The sequence below is a fragment of the Diceros bicornis genome, chromosome 23 (assembly GCF_020826845.1).
Source record: "Diceros bicornis minor isolate mBicDic1 chromosome 23, mDicBic1.mat.cur, whole genome shotgun sequence".
Taxonomy (NCBI): Eukaryota; Metazoa; Chordata; class Mammalia; order Perissodactyla; family Rhinocerotidae; genus Diceros; species Diceros bicornis.
The window spans coordinates 32,512,660-32,526,338 of record NC_080762.1 but is presented as its reverse complement, the minus strand read 5'-3'; the positions used below and the strand labels follow the sequence as shown (position 1 = coordinate 32,526,338).

General features: G+C 36.7%; 1 protein-coding gene across 4 annotated transcripts in view; it reads left to right on the top strand.

The window, feature by feature from the left end:
• GRIK2 (glutamate ionotropic receptor kainate type subunit 2) overlaps positions 1-13,679 on the top strand; it is a 654,115-nt gene that overhangs the window by 257,015 nt on the left and 383,421 nt on the right. The gene's annotated exons all lie outside the window — the stretch shown is intronic.

The window sequence follows — 13,679 nt, the reverse complement described above, 5'->3', positions numbered from 1 at the left end:
TATAAGAGAGGCTGTGCAATACATAAGCTTATTGTTTAAGAAGGATTTAGTAGAAAAGGACTCCTCCTTTATCTTATTAAGACTCAAAAGTTCTTAGTTGATTTTTGGGAAAGTGGAAAGGATTTGAAAATCAATAAAAATGGCAAATGAAAATCAGAAAGGCAGAAGAGAAAAATATGCAAGATATAAAAGAAAGAAAATATAAACATTTAAAGTCTAAAAATATTTTGGAATAGAAATTCAAAAATAAAATTTATGCTTAAATACAATGGCAGATTTTACATTTGTATAACAAATAGATAGCAAATAGGATAGTTTTACTGCCCAAATCATTATGGGCAGATAAAATTCAGCCTGCAGCACAATTTGATGGACTCTATGGGTGCCATTGTCATTCTTGGAGGCTGGAGTAAAGTACTTTGGAAACATCTGGAAATTAAGTTGCCCTTTGAGAGTTAAAACTGTGAAATAAATACATAATGAATGAGAACGAAAAGTTGCAAAGCTACCTTTCTGATATGCCTTAGAAAGAGGATTGATTGGCCACTTGGGTTCCTTGAAAACAGAGACTTATACAGGAAAACAGACAACACGTCTAAAAATTGTTAACGGAAATTAGATTCTTAGCTGGTTTACCACCAAGAAGACCAACATTATTGCACTCTGGATGCAAAGATTGAGTGCTGAATTTGGAGAAAGACTTCCAAGAGTTGAATCTGGCTTTGCGACTTACTATTACTTTGAACATAATAACCCAGGTATCAGTGTCTTCTCCTCGTCTGCAAATTGGGGCTGACAACAGTACCTCTTCACAGAGTTCTTATGGATAAAACACAAACCCACAATAAATGCTATTTATGATTATTACATTCATTGGGCCAATTGCCTTTGTTCTGATTCCAAACTAATATTAACCAACCTTCAGATCATATGATTTCTCATGTAATTTGATAATGCAGTGGCCATGCAACTCAAGTATTATCATGCCTGTGACAGATACATTTCTCATTATAAATTAATAGATTGGATTTCTAGTGTTATATATCAGTCTCACGATCTTGATTAATGTGAGTCCATTGTGTTAACAATGTGGCATATGTTTTAGAGCAACCTAAATTTCTTTCGAGCTCAAGTCAAAATTCAAAAATTCAACACGAATTGCCTCAGTTAAGGATGTAGTTAAATTCACTGACAATTCTTCTTTATAAGAAATTCTGTTTCCAAAGAAATAAATAATAGAGAATGCATATAGATACATGATAGGACATTAGTCAAATCAAGGATGAGGGAGAGTGTAGATAGAATGCCTCCTGCTATTCTCTTACTTATGCTGATAGAGGCTAAAACACAAGACAACTTCCTTTCCATTAATATCTTGTACTACTTCAATGTCCCCTAGTATACCGTAACCCGCAAATCCATCCTTAGAAATACCATCAAAGTGATCTTTTAATAGTAAAATTTGTTCATATTACTTTCCTTAATTTCTTCAGTGATTCCATAGTGGGCAGGGGAAGTACACCTAACTACCCAGTCCCCCAGCTTCCCACCCTCAGAGGAGGGGCCAAGGCTAATGTTTGTATGTTAGGTTAAATCTATGCCCTTGGCTACAGTTGATTAGCCCAAGGGTTAACGCAGCTGGGCCAATTAGATTCTCTCTCCAGGAATTTGGTATTGGGACCAAAAGAGATTAGTTGGTCTCTGCCAGCTGCTAGACTTATAACAGGTAAATTCAAGAGTGTCTCCTATGTGAACTCTGAAGCAGAGAAAGCTGGTCTCATTGGAAAGATAAGAATGAAGCAGATACACAAAAAGGAACGGAAGTGAAAGATGGTGATATCTTAATAGCGTTGTTCCTACTTGTTTCTGTTTCTAAAGAATGAATGATTTCCACCACTTGGGTTTCATGAAACCACCTAAAATTTTCTAATAAATTCTCCCCTCTGCTTAAGCCAGCCTGAATTGTTTTTTAAATACTTGCAACCTCAAAGTTCCTTCACTTAGAAAGTAGAATCTAATATGATGCCCGCCATAATTGGTTCTTGCCTCCTACTGCTCCAGCCCCATCTCCCGCCGTGTCACAGCTTATGCTTGGTTTTCTAGCAGTACAAACCAAATAACTCACAAGGCTTTTTGAACTTTCCACAGTCTTATCATCATGTTTTGTACATGCAGTTTCCTCTTCCTACAATACCCATCCATCCTTTTCCATTTGCCAAATGGTTATCATCCTTAGGCATTCCATCACCACCACTTCTGTTCCAGTTTAGAGACACTCTCGTTATTCCACATAATTCATTGTAGAAAAATGATTTGCGTGTCTCTCTCCCCACTATCCTATAATCTTACAGATGGCAAACATGTACTGTTTATGTTTTTGTATTTCATTTCTGCATTTCCAATTGGAAGCACATAATATGTGCTGTCATGTATTCCTGTTATGTTTATATCTTTCAACCATTCATAAGATAAGATGTATGTTCACTGAGCACAATTGCTAAAGGTGTTGGGGGTTAATGATATTTTTTTCTGGGACAAAAAAGATAAAATAAAACTTGAGCTCCTGGAGAGTCGCATTCTACATGGCATTCCCACCAACACATAGTAGTTCTGGTGATTATTGTCAGTCACCAACCCACCACGTAAAGCTTCTTAGGCTGTTTCCTCAATGTCAACTTTAAATCATATTTGATGTATTAAATGGCAGGATAAAACTGGTAACAGTAGCATCTTGGGACAGAGCCAAAATAAGATCTGTGAAGGGTCATTTGCCACTTCATAACTGCACTGACCTGGACACAAGTGGGGATTAAACTATAGCAGGGAACCTAATCAGCCACTGTCTGGAGAGCTGAAGTTGGGTTATCACAAGCTGAGAGGACAGTTAGAGTGACAGAGGGACAGGTGTAATCTGAGCAGGATTGTCTGAAGACGAAGGATCTGGCAATGTGGCCATCAGAATTGAACAAGGAGGTGTGCAGGTCTCACTGGGGGTGGATCAGCAGGCGGTGAAGGGTCTATCATGAAGGATGAAGAATGCTGTGAAGAGGAAGACAGTACAGAACTCTTGGTTTGCCCAGGATGTTCCTGGGTTATGCTTGTTGTCCTGGTCTAATTACTGTGCACTTAGGTCTATCACTTAGACTCTTAAAAGGGCCTTAGTTGATGAAAAATAATAAACTGACTTTAATTGTAAACAATCATTGAATAAAAATATTACAAAACTCTGGTCACAAGCCAAAGGGCAGTCATCCTGTTTAGAAAGTTTCCAGAACATTGCTGTGTTGCATTTCTGGGTTGTGTTTGTTGACGTGTTTGCCCAGAATCCCCTGAGGGAATCTTCTTAGTCTCTATGGTTCAGGCAAGGCAAGGCTCACTTTCTTCCCCCACAACCTACTGATGCATCTAATCTCAACCCTTCTACTCCCACCAAGTAACCCCAATCTGGGCCAGACAGAGTCCCTCTTAGGATTTTGACAGAACTTTTGAGGAAAATCTCTCTTTATGAGCTTGAGATTCTGTTGGTCATCTGTGCCATGGGAAAATATGAAGAGATAGTGAAGGCAACACAGAGGAAGAGAGAACTGAGCAACAAAGAAAGAATTCCTGCCTCCAGCCACGCCTGGAATTTGTTTTCAGTTATGGGAGGCAGTGAGGTCCATTTTGCTCATTGCAGTATGAATTACGTCTGTGCATATTACCAAAGAGTTCTGACAAATACAACTGCTTTCTCATTAAACTCTCCAGCTTTTTACTTGCCCTATCTCATTACACCAGTCATAGGCCCACATTCAGCAGCTGTATGAATAGGACAAAGAAAAATTAGATGATACGATGGATTTAAGGTTGGGTCAGCCTAGGACCAAGGCACTTAGCATGACTGTGGTGCCCCCAGTGAGCATAGCACTTAAGTTGCCTTGGCTGGAAATCAGTCACTAATGTGCTTATTCTCTCATGAATTGGATGCAAGCAAATTTTAGTAGCAGTAAACAAAGAAGAATGAAAAATGCAACATTAATTCTACTGGCTTCTCACAAACTGAAGCATTCTGAATAGAAAATTGACCTTGACACATACTGAACTTAGACTGTGAGGCTTTAGAGGCCAAAGGGTTTTAGCCTTGGCATGGTCAAAAGCACTGTTTGCTTTTTAATAATGGCATAATTGCTTTTTCTCATAGCAGTGAGAGAAGAAACAGGGACAACATATTTTGGTAATGACTTAAGGAGTGATAGTCAGGCTTGCAACCCCTGCCTTCCAGGCATCACAGATACACTCCATGTAACACCTCAGTTCAGTCCATTTTCTGAAGCAGGCTGTTACCAGGTAGGAGCCCCATGGGGTGGTGTGGAGCTAGCCTTGCAGCTTGGAGCCTTAAGCACATGGTAGGAGTTCTGGCATTCTCTGTCTAATTCATCCCCATTGTCTCTGTTGCTTCTCTCATTCTGAACTCAAGACCTCTGGTTATAGCCCTGAGACTGTACCCAGCAGGACTGCATTGTGCTGTCTGTACTGTACTGGAAAACTTTCTTTAGGTGGACTAGTTGTCTGGAAGCACAATGTCTCCCTCCACTTGGCCTAGAGAATCACAAGCCACTGTGATAATGTGCTTCACGCTTTGGAATTCTTTGTGTATTGAGTCAAACCTAAGAACTTCATATTTCAATGGCCACTGAGCATAGTTCCACCTAACTGCTCTCATAGTATCCAGGCCTGTCCTAAAACTGTTCTGCATGTTCCTGCCTTCTTTGTTCCCACCTTCCTATCTTAAAAGATCCAGAGCACTGCGCTCACCAGACTTATGAAATAAGACCCATAGGCTATGAATTGCTACTGGATATACATGGATAAAGAAATAGGTAAGGGAATTGCAGATTAGGAAGCCTTTTACAGTAATCTATTTGAGGGATCATAGTAGCTCAATCCAGTATGTTAGAAGTAGTAAGAGTTGGTAGCTTTCTATGTATATTTTAAAGGTAGATCTGATAGGATTTTCTAATAAATTGGATGTGAGCTGTGCTAGAAAGAGAGGATCAAAGATGACACCAGGGTTTTTGGCCTAAGTAACTGGAATGATAAGAGTTGCCGTTATCTTAGGTGGAGACAACTGAGGAGGAGAAGTTTTAGAGGCTAGGGAGATGAAGACCCAAAGATGGAATGCTATATAGTATTTACTATACATCAAAGTAGTGATGGTATGTTATTCAGGAGTCCCCAAGGACACTCTCACTTCAAATACCAACTGCGAAGTTTGGGAGTCTCCAAGACTACCTTCACTTCTGACAACAATTGCAATTTCAAGAGTCCCCAAGATCACTGTCAAGGTTGATAATTCACTAGAACAAGTCACAAAATGACTGTAAGGTCAGCCAAGAGAAGAGGGACATGGGTAGAGTCTAGGAGAGGTCCCATCTCAGAGGTTCCAGTTGTCCTCTCCCAACCACTGGATTCCTGGGCAGTGCTAACTTTTCCAGGCAACAACGAGTGACAGTATGCATAGAGTATTGCCAACCAGGAAGGCTCACTTGAGCCTTGGTGTCCAGAGACTTGATTGGGGCTTGGTCATGTGGACAAGGCTGACCACCCACTTGGCTGACCTGTAGTCACCAACCCCTCCAGAAGTTGAGTTGATACTTATGACCAAAAGCCCCTACCACAAGTAACATTGTTAGACTATCCTGTGTGGCCCAAGTTCCCAGATAAACAAAGATACTCTTATCAGGCAGGACATTCCAAGAGCTTAGAGATTACTTCCCAGGAGCCAGTAGCAAAGGCTAGACTTCTCTTTGGGTAAGGTTAATTCTTTACTACACAATTGTCAAATAGGAAAGGGAATTTAGGAGTCTAGAATTCAGGGAAGTGGTCTGACCAGAAATATAAATTTGGAACTCATCCGCGTAGAAATGGAGTATTACATTTCTAGCAGGAAGCAGAATTCACTTAGATGCTTGAAATGAAGAGATTTTGATAGAGACCACTCACAAGATTGCAAGTAGGGTTTGGGGAGCAAACAGGCCTCTTGAGACACACACCTAATAGCAACCTCTTAGTTCCAAGGGAGAAGTAGTTACCAGAAAGCAGTGAGAAGCCTTAATATGTGCCAGGCATGTACTAAGTGATTCATGTGCATTAGCTCATTTGATTTTTCTTATATGGTAATAATTATCATCATCGTCACATTTTTACAGATGAAAAAACTAAAGTTTAGAAAATTTAAATATCTTTGTCTATAGTCATTTAGTAGAAGGTTAATGAGGGGAGATTCAGCCCAATTTCTGCCTGCTGCAGACTGCCATACCACAATATGGTTCAGAAATTTGATATCATGGTGCAACATATAAGATTGAGCTATGAAAGGGTTTCATACATGTTTGAAGGGGTTTCAGCCTTTCTCCATGACTTACCTGCTAAAGGTTATTCAGATTTTGCCAGTTAGTGACTTCCTCACTTAGGCCTTCCTATGAGGCTTCTGCTTTGCTAGATCAGTGTTGTGAGCATTTGTGATATGGACTTTACACGTGGGAGCAGAGCAGAAAGAACAAAGGCGTCATGGCTAGATTCTCCTGGGGGAAGAAGTCAGGGCAGAGATCAATTAGATTTCCCAGGGAAACAGAAGCAGAGGAGGAGTGTGAGTGTGTGTGTGTGTGTGTGTGTGCATGCATACACACAAATGCGCACATGTATGTGTATTATGTGTCAAAATGAGTTTTCAGGATTTGGGAGTTTTTGAGAATAGGAAAAAATATAAAATTTTAATGAGTTGCTTCAGATGATACATTTATACACTTTTTAAATGTTTTCAGGAGACCGTAAAGTCAGAATTCCTGTTTGGATTCTACTTACTGAACTGCATCTTGGTTCAGGGTTGAACCATATGGATCCTGGCTTCAATAGAGAGCATGGTACCTAAAATGTATGGTCTGGACTGTGTAATTTTCTGTTCTGAAACATAGAAAGGCTTTGCCATCAATAAAACAATATCATGGATAGCATTTGAAGACACTAATAAATAAAGAGGAGATTTTAATATAGGGATGACCAATACTTGATGCACCATGGCTACCCCACTACCTGGGTTCAAATCCCTGTTGAAACATGGCTCTGAACACAGAACTGGTCTCAAAAACATTCTCAACACAGTGCTCCAGGTAGCCACTGACAATCAACAGATCTTGGCATGTGAATTGAAATTCATTTGCCACTTGGTTTCCAATATATCAAACTAAAGTGTTTTTGCATGTTCTGAGTTTTGAATTTATTAGGCTCTGTCATACTTTTAAAAATATAGTGAATTTCAAAAAGAGAGAAGGTAATCTGTCTCTGTAAGGTTAGTGTTAGGATTTGAGGATTTTCCAGGAGACCAGCCCTCTAATTTTACTTGATATAGCTTTCTCTTCCTCTTCTAAGAAGATGAAAACCACTTGGGAAATTTCCTTTCCTTTTTCCCTTCTTTTTCTAGATCCCAATTTTCTTTATTTTCTATTTTCTCTGTACTGATGAACAAATCCACCTCAACCCAAGGAGAGGAGGGCTGACAAAAATTTGGAGACAGAATTTTTTTCAATGCCAATCTACATCTCCTGTCAAAGCCATCTTTGATTTTCTTATTGTGATTAGCTCCCTTCTCTATATTTACAGCATTATCATACATTGCAGAGTCCATAACTGGTATATATGTTCTATTTAGTTTTTTTAAAAAACACTGTGTACAAATAACACATTCTAATAAAAATGACTAACTCCTTGAAATGTTATTCTTTGAATTCAATGAATTGTCTTTTCTCAACTGAAAAAAAAGGCAGTGATGATGAAACATTGAATGTAGATGAATCATTTTTGTATAGTTTATTATACACTGCATTTTGGGGGGGAATCTGGCCTGCACAAAGACCACGTTAACTGAAATGATAAATAGGCCTGATGAGTAAGCCAGGTGGCAAAGCTCTAGTTTGTGTGGCTGCTGAAATGGATACCTAGGTACGGGAGGAATCTTGGGACTCCCTTCCTGGGGCTAGGGAGGCTGAGCCTGCAGAGAGGTGGTGTGATTGATCTCTTTAGAAGAAAGTGCCAGCTGGAGTGTGCATAAATGGCTCCTTCTGGATTTCTCCTTAAAAGCTAAATTGATGGCAACTTCTGAAAAGGGCAGCTCAGACCTCTGTCTCCTGTAAGCTTAAGATAAACCTTGATCTCAGCTATTGCTAAAATAACTGAAAGTACAGAAAGGTTAAAAAAATGTGTACTCTCAATGAAGGAATTAGAGGGAATAGAGTGTTACTCATCTACCAAAATAAAGGGATAATTGCAATGTGGTGCTCTTCTTTGTTAGAAGATTTTCAGGAACCCATCTGTGCAGATTGTTTCTTTTTTATTATCATTACATCAACTAATTACATTAGGGAAAAAGGGGGCATTTTAATTAAAAGATTGTTTTAAGGAGTTATAATTCTACTCTTTCATTAAATAACTTAGCCGGCTGCCAAATTTGTTAAACTGTATTTCTGAAAATTCTTGTTTAGAAATTATTCATATTAACCACATTTTCAACAAAATAGATTTTGCCATTTTATTTTGCCTAATAGATGGGTCCTTTTATTTCTTCAAAGGATCATAGAGCAGGACCACATGTAAACCATCCCAATTATTTTGAGAGGCCTACTTTTTTCCTAGAAAGGGGGAAAAAAACTGTTTTATTTTACAAATTGTGCATATTTACTTGTATATGATGGATTTGATTAGGGTAATCTTTTCTGAAATTGAATTTTTAGAACCAATGATAATTTGCTGAGGAACATTGAGGGAGATAGGAAGATTGATAGAGATCCACAGAGGAAAATAAATAGCCAGTATTGTATTTAAAAGACATTCCTGCCATTTAAGCCCACTTTCTGTTGGATAAAAACCTCATCCACATAAATTAAACTACAGAGACACCATCAAATAACCCATATTAAGTAGGTGGGTAAATATCCATTCTTTGGATGCCTTGAATGCATCTTCCATCTCGTCAACCCTCTCTCATTTTTCTAAGGTGTTCTAAATTACAGAATTCAAACAAGGATTTGTATCTAAATGTCAGGTAATGGGGAAGCCAAATGAAAAATATGGATAAAAGAGAAACAATATCACAAGGCAGAGCAACAATTGCTTAAAAGCCAAGAGAGGACTCTAAGCATCTGGTGCAGGAGATAGTGGAAAGCCAGAATTTAAAAATCATGATCCCTACTTTCAGTATTCCAACAGCTCTCTAGATTTCTTCTCTCTGATTGAAATGCTGAACCAGTTTTTATTCCCAAAACCGAATATGAAAAGCATTATAAAAAAAAACTTTTGTATTAAAAAAATGCCCAAGTCAAACTGTATCTCATGTACTTGAAGACTGAATAAATAATATTATTTCAATCATTATATTTATTCATGAAACAATGTCTTGCTTGTAGTAGAAATGCAGTAAATACACATTGAATTAATGAAGACAACATTTCACTGAAATTCTCAAGCAGGAGATAGCAGTTTCTACTAGCAGCAGTTTTTTTATTTTTTAGCTCTTCAATATTATTCCCCAGGGAAGCTGGAAAACTGAAATCTGTTACATTATTGCCAGCAGGGATGTATATGTGTGAAGAGAATAAGTAAACATTTATTGTACCTGATGGCTCAATAGACTATCCGCATGAGCTCTTAAGAGGCTTGAAAATACTTGGCAGTATTTATACTTAGAGTGAACTCAACAAATACTATTTGTGGATTTTATCCTTCAGAAAATTCCTATTTTTGAGTCAGTTGCGGTTTTTCAATTCAAAACTGTTGGGCTAATCTGTAACTATATAGCTCCTTTTCCTTTGGTAATGAGTTAATCTCTTAAAATTTTGATTAAAATTTTGATGTTAGGTTTTCAGTCTAGATTAGTGTCAAAGTAACTTCTAAGAATAGATTTAGTAACCAGCACATTTTTTAAAAAATAACTGTATTCTTCCCATGTTAGCCAAAATAATAACAATGACAACTGCCACTTATTGAGAGTCTAATATAGGCCAGTTCCTTTTTTGGTGTTTTATATATCAATATATGGATGGTTTTACCCAATTATAGAGGAGATGAAAGCAAAGCAAAACCTGAGAGATGTAATGCCTTGCACAAAGTCACACAGATCATAGATTTTTAAACTGAGATTTAAACCCAACACCCAGGCTATTTCTACTGTGATAGACTAAATCCCCCCAAGTTACATTTGACTCGCAGAAAATCTTGTGAGGTAAGTAAACCAAGGGTAGCTTTCTTTTCTTTGTTTGGCTAAGGTTAGTATTAGTTCAGTCTGTGTTTATATTATATAAATAATTTTATGAGAATAATAAAAATTTAGAACTACAAAAAATTTAGAGAAATCAAATTTAATAGTTCAGACATTTTGCTTTTAGTACCACTTCACATTCTTAATAATTATTGAGGATCTCTAAAAGCATTTGTAATGTGTTATATTTATCAATATATACCATATTAGTCATAAAAATCATAACATTTAAAAATTTATTAATTCATTTAATAATAGCAATAATAAACCCAGTATCTATTCACATAAGTAGCATATTTTGAAAAATGTCTATATTTTCCAAAACAAAAAATTTAGTGAGAAGAGTGACATTGTTTTACATTCTCATAAGTCTCTTCAATATTTGGTTTAATGAGAGGTAGCTGGATTTTCATATCTGCTTCCTCATTCAATCTGCTGTGAATCACACATCATGTCTTGTAACCTTTAGAACACTCCACTGCACGCATGTGAGAGAATGAAAGTAAAAAAGCCAAATAACTTCCTAGTATTATGAAAATAGTTGGACCTCAGGGACCCTCTTGGAAGGGTACAAGGGTCTGTGGACCACACTTTGAGGAGCACTGATACAGATGAGACTCTCATTTAAAAGACATGGAAACTAAAGTGTCCCCGGGGATCTGTTACTGAGCTCAAGTCTGATGATGGCTTAGGGAGGGGCTGATACTTTCCTACAAGAGTATTAGAAATGATTAGGATGGGTACTAAGCTACGTCATGGAAATACTCGGAGATCATTTTCAGGGGGATCTGTTTTTTTACCTCCCTCCCGACTCTTACTAATGGTACAAATATTTACCCCCACCATCCTACTAAAACTATCCTTGCCTGGGTCAGCATTGATCTTATAGTTAAATTTAATAAACACTTTCTTGAAATGTTTACTAATATTTGCCTATTAGCAGCCCTTGACATCGCTGATCACTCCTCTCATTTTGAACCTCCAATTGACTTGATCCTCCCGTGACCTCAAGCTCAGTGGAAGCACTCTCTCCCCCTGGTTGCCCAAGCCAGGAATCTGAGAAACTTGCTTGAGTCAGCCCTCTCCCTTACCGTCAATTCTTTCCCAAAAATCTCTCTCTAGTCCATCCACTTCTTTCTCTCCCTACTGTCTGGCCTGAACACACATTTTACCCTTTCCTAACCTGCGTTATTACAGCTGCCTTCCAACTCTTCCTTCCTTCAGTTGTAGCTCTTCTGATCTGTCCTCCATACTGAGAATCTGAGGGATTCTTTTGAAATGCAGATTCCAAGTGGGCACTTTCCACCACTCTTAAGTTAAGACTTAAACTCTGAAAGTAATTTACAAGGGCCTCTTAAGCAATCCCTGCTCTCTTCTCAAATTATATTTGTCACCACTTCTTGCTTCTTAAGATTTTTTGCTCACACTCGCTAATCTCCAGGCTGGTGTATAAACTGTTTTTTCTTCTATCCGTTCCTTCCATTCTTTCTCTTTTTACTCAGATGTTAACTTAGATGTCACCTCCTTTGGGATAATTTCCCTGAACATTCCCACTCTGAGTTAGGTGATCCTGCTGTATGCTTACTCAACAATCTGTGCTTTCCTCACCAAAATATTATTTGCCACTTTTCATCTATAATTGCTTGCTTAATAACCTTTGTCCCCTTGTATACTTTTAGCATGGTGTGGGCAGGAACTTTGTCTGTTTTATTTTTCATTGTATCCTCAATGTTTAGAACAATGCTTGACCTATAATAAGAATTTAATAAACATTTGTTTGATGCTTGAGTAAATGAATGCTATCTTTTTTCCTCTCTTATTCCTACATCAGTTGTACTTATAATTTTCTGATTCACTTTTCCTAATGAAGTTGAGAATCATTATTTGAATTAATTATTTTATTGTCTTGTGTGACTAGTGAATAGAATATAGTTATCATCCTATAACATTGCTATCCCAAAGTGGTTCAAAGAGTGGCTCTCATATGACATTTACCTGAAACCAGACTTGTCTTTGCAAATTAGCCTTATTCTTTGATGACCAGGAAAATCATGTGGTGGGAAGATCGTTAAAAAGACAGGTGCAGGAGTCCTAATCCCCTGAAGATTCTGATTTGGTTGTTTAGGTTGTAACCAGCTTCACAGATTACTGTCATACCTTCGAAAGTTTGGTAGCCACTGCCTTACTGCAATTATACTCTGATTTATTTATAAAAAGTAGTTAAACAATGTTACTACCCTTTAAAATTTTGTTCTAATTTAGTTGCAGAGCACTCCCATGTGCAAAGAAATGCATAGTCTTTTATTCATGTTTTGGAGGATTTTATAAACTCAATGTTAAACTCTACTAAAATTAAGCAGGTGTTATAAGTTCAAATATTTATTTTCACCTTTGTATATAGCTCAGTGCTAATATCTGTACTCGTTACATACATGTTAATTCCCTAGACTGAATTGTATTTTGTTTAATGGGTACATTTAATATCAATTAATTGTGTAGTATTTATTTTATTATAGTTAGTGAATATTTAAATTTGTAAAACACAATGGGATAATAGTATTATACTGTGTAATTTATGGAACCATTATTCATAGAATTTTAAATGGCAAAATTCTAAAATAACTTACACTAAAGTAAATTTTATGGGACAATATTTTAAAAGCAAAAGATACTAGGTATATTTGTGAATTTAAATATTTTTTAAGTTGTATGTCTTATTTGAGAATGAAAATACTGAAAATTAGTCATGTTGTTATTTTTATTGCTAACTATGTTGTAACATTAAAGTCTATATAGCATTATATGTATGAGTATCTATTATTTATTTAAAAATTGGATGAAAAATTTCTAGAATTTTATTCTCTAGATCTCATATGTTATTTTAATCCACAGTAGATTTTTATTCATAATAAGGTACATTTTTATTCCTGTTTCCAAATAAAGTAACATACATATATGTATATATAGAGAGAGACAGTTCCAGATTAGTTATTACAAATATTTTCCTTTTGTATTATTTGCCATACTAATATTTATGAAGGTAGTTTTTCAGGGAAGATAGAAATATAGAGATGAGATGAAAAAAGAGGTAGATAAAGAAGAATAGGAGGAGGAGAAAAGGAAATTGCTTATTTTGGTCTCAGCTAGAATAGAATTGGATGATCCTTTTTTCCTTATCACATTCTTTTATATATTGGGTCTTTTGCATCAATTCTTAAAGGGGTTTCATTACTTGAAGTTTGTATAAAGGAATAAATTCAATGATTTGTCTCTGTTATTTTAAAATGCATAACAGATCTGTGATCTATTGAAAATGTATCTATTAGTTTTATATATTTTTGAAACATATAATCAGGAGCTACTTCTCTAGGAAAATGTTTGCTTTACTAAT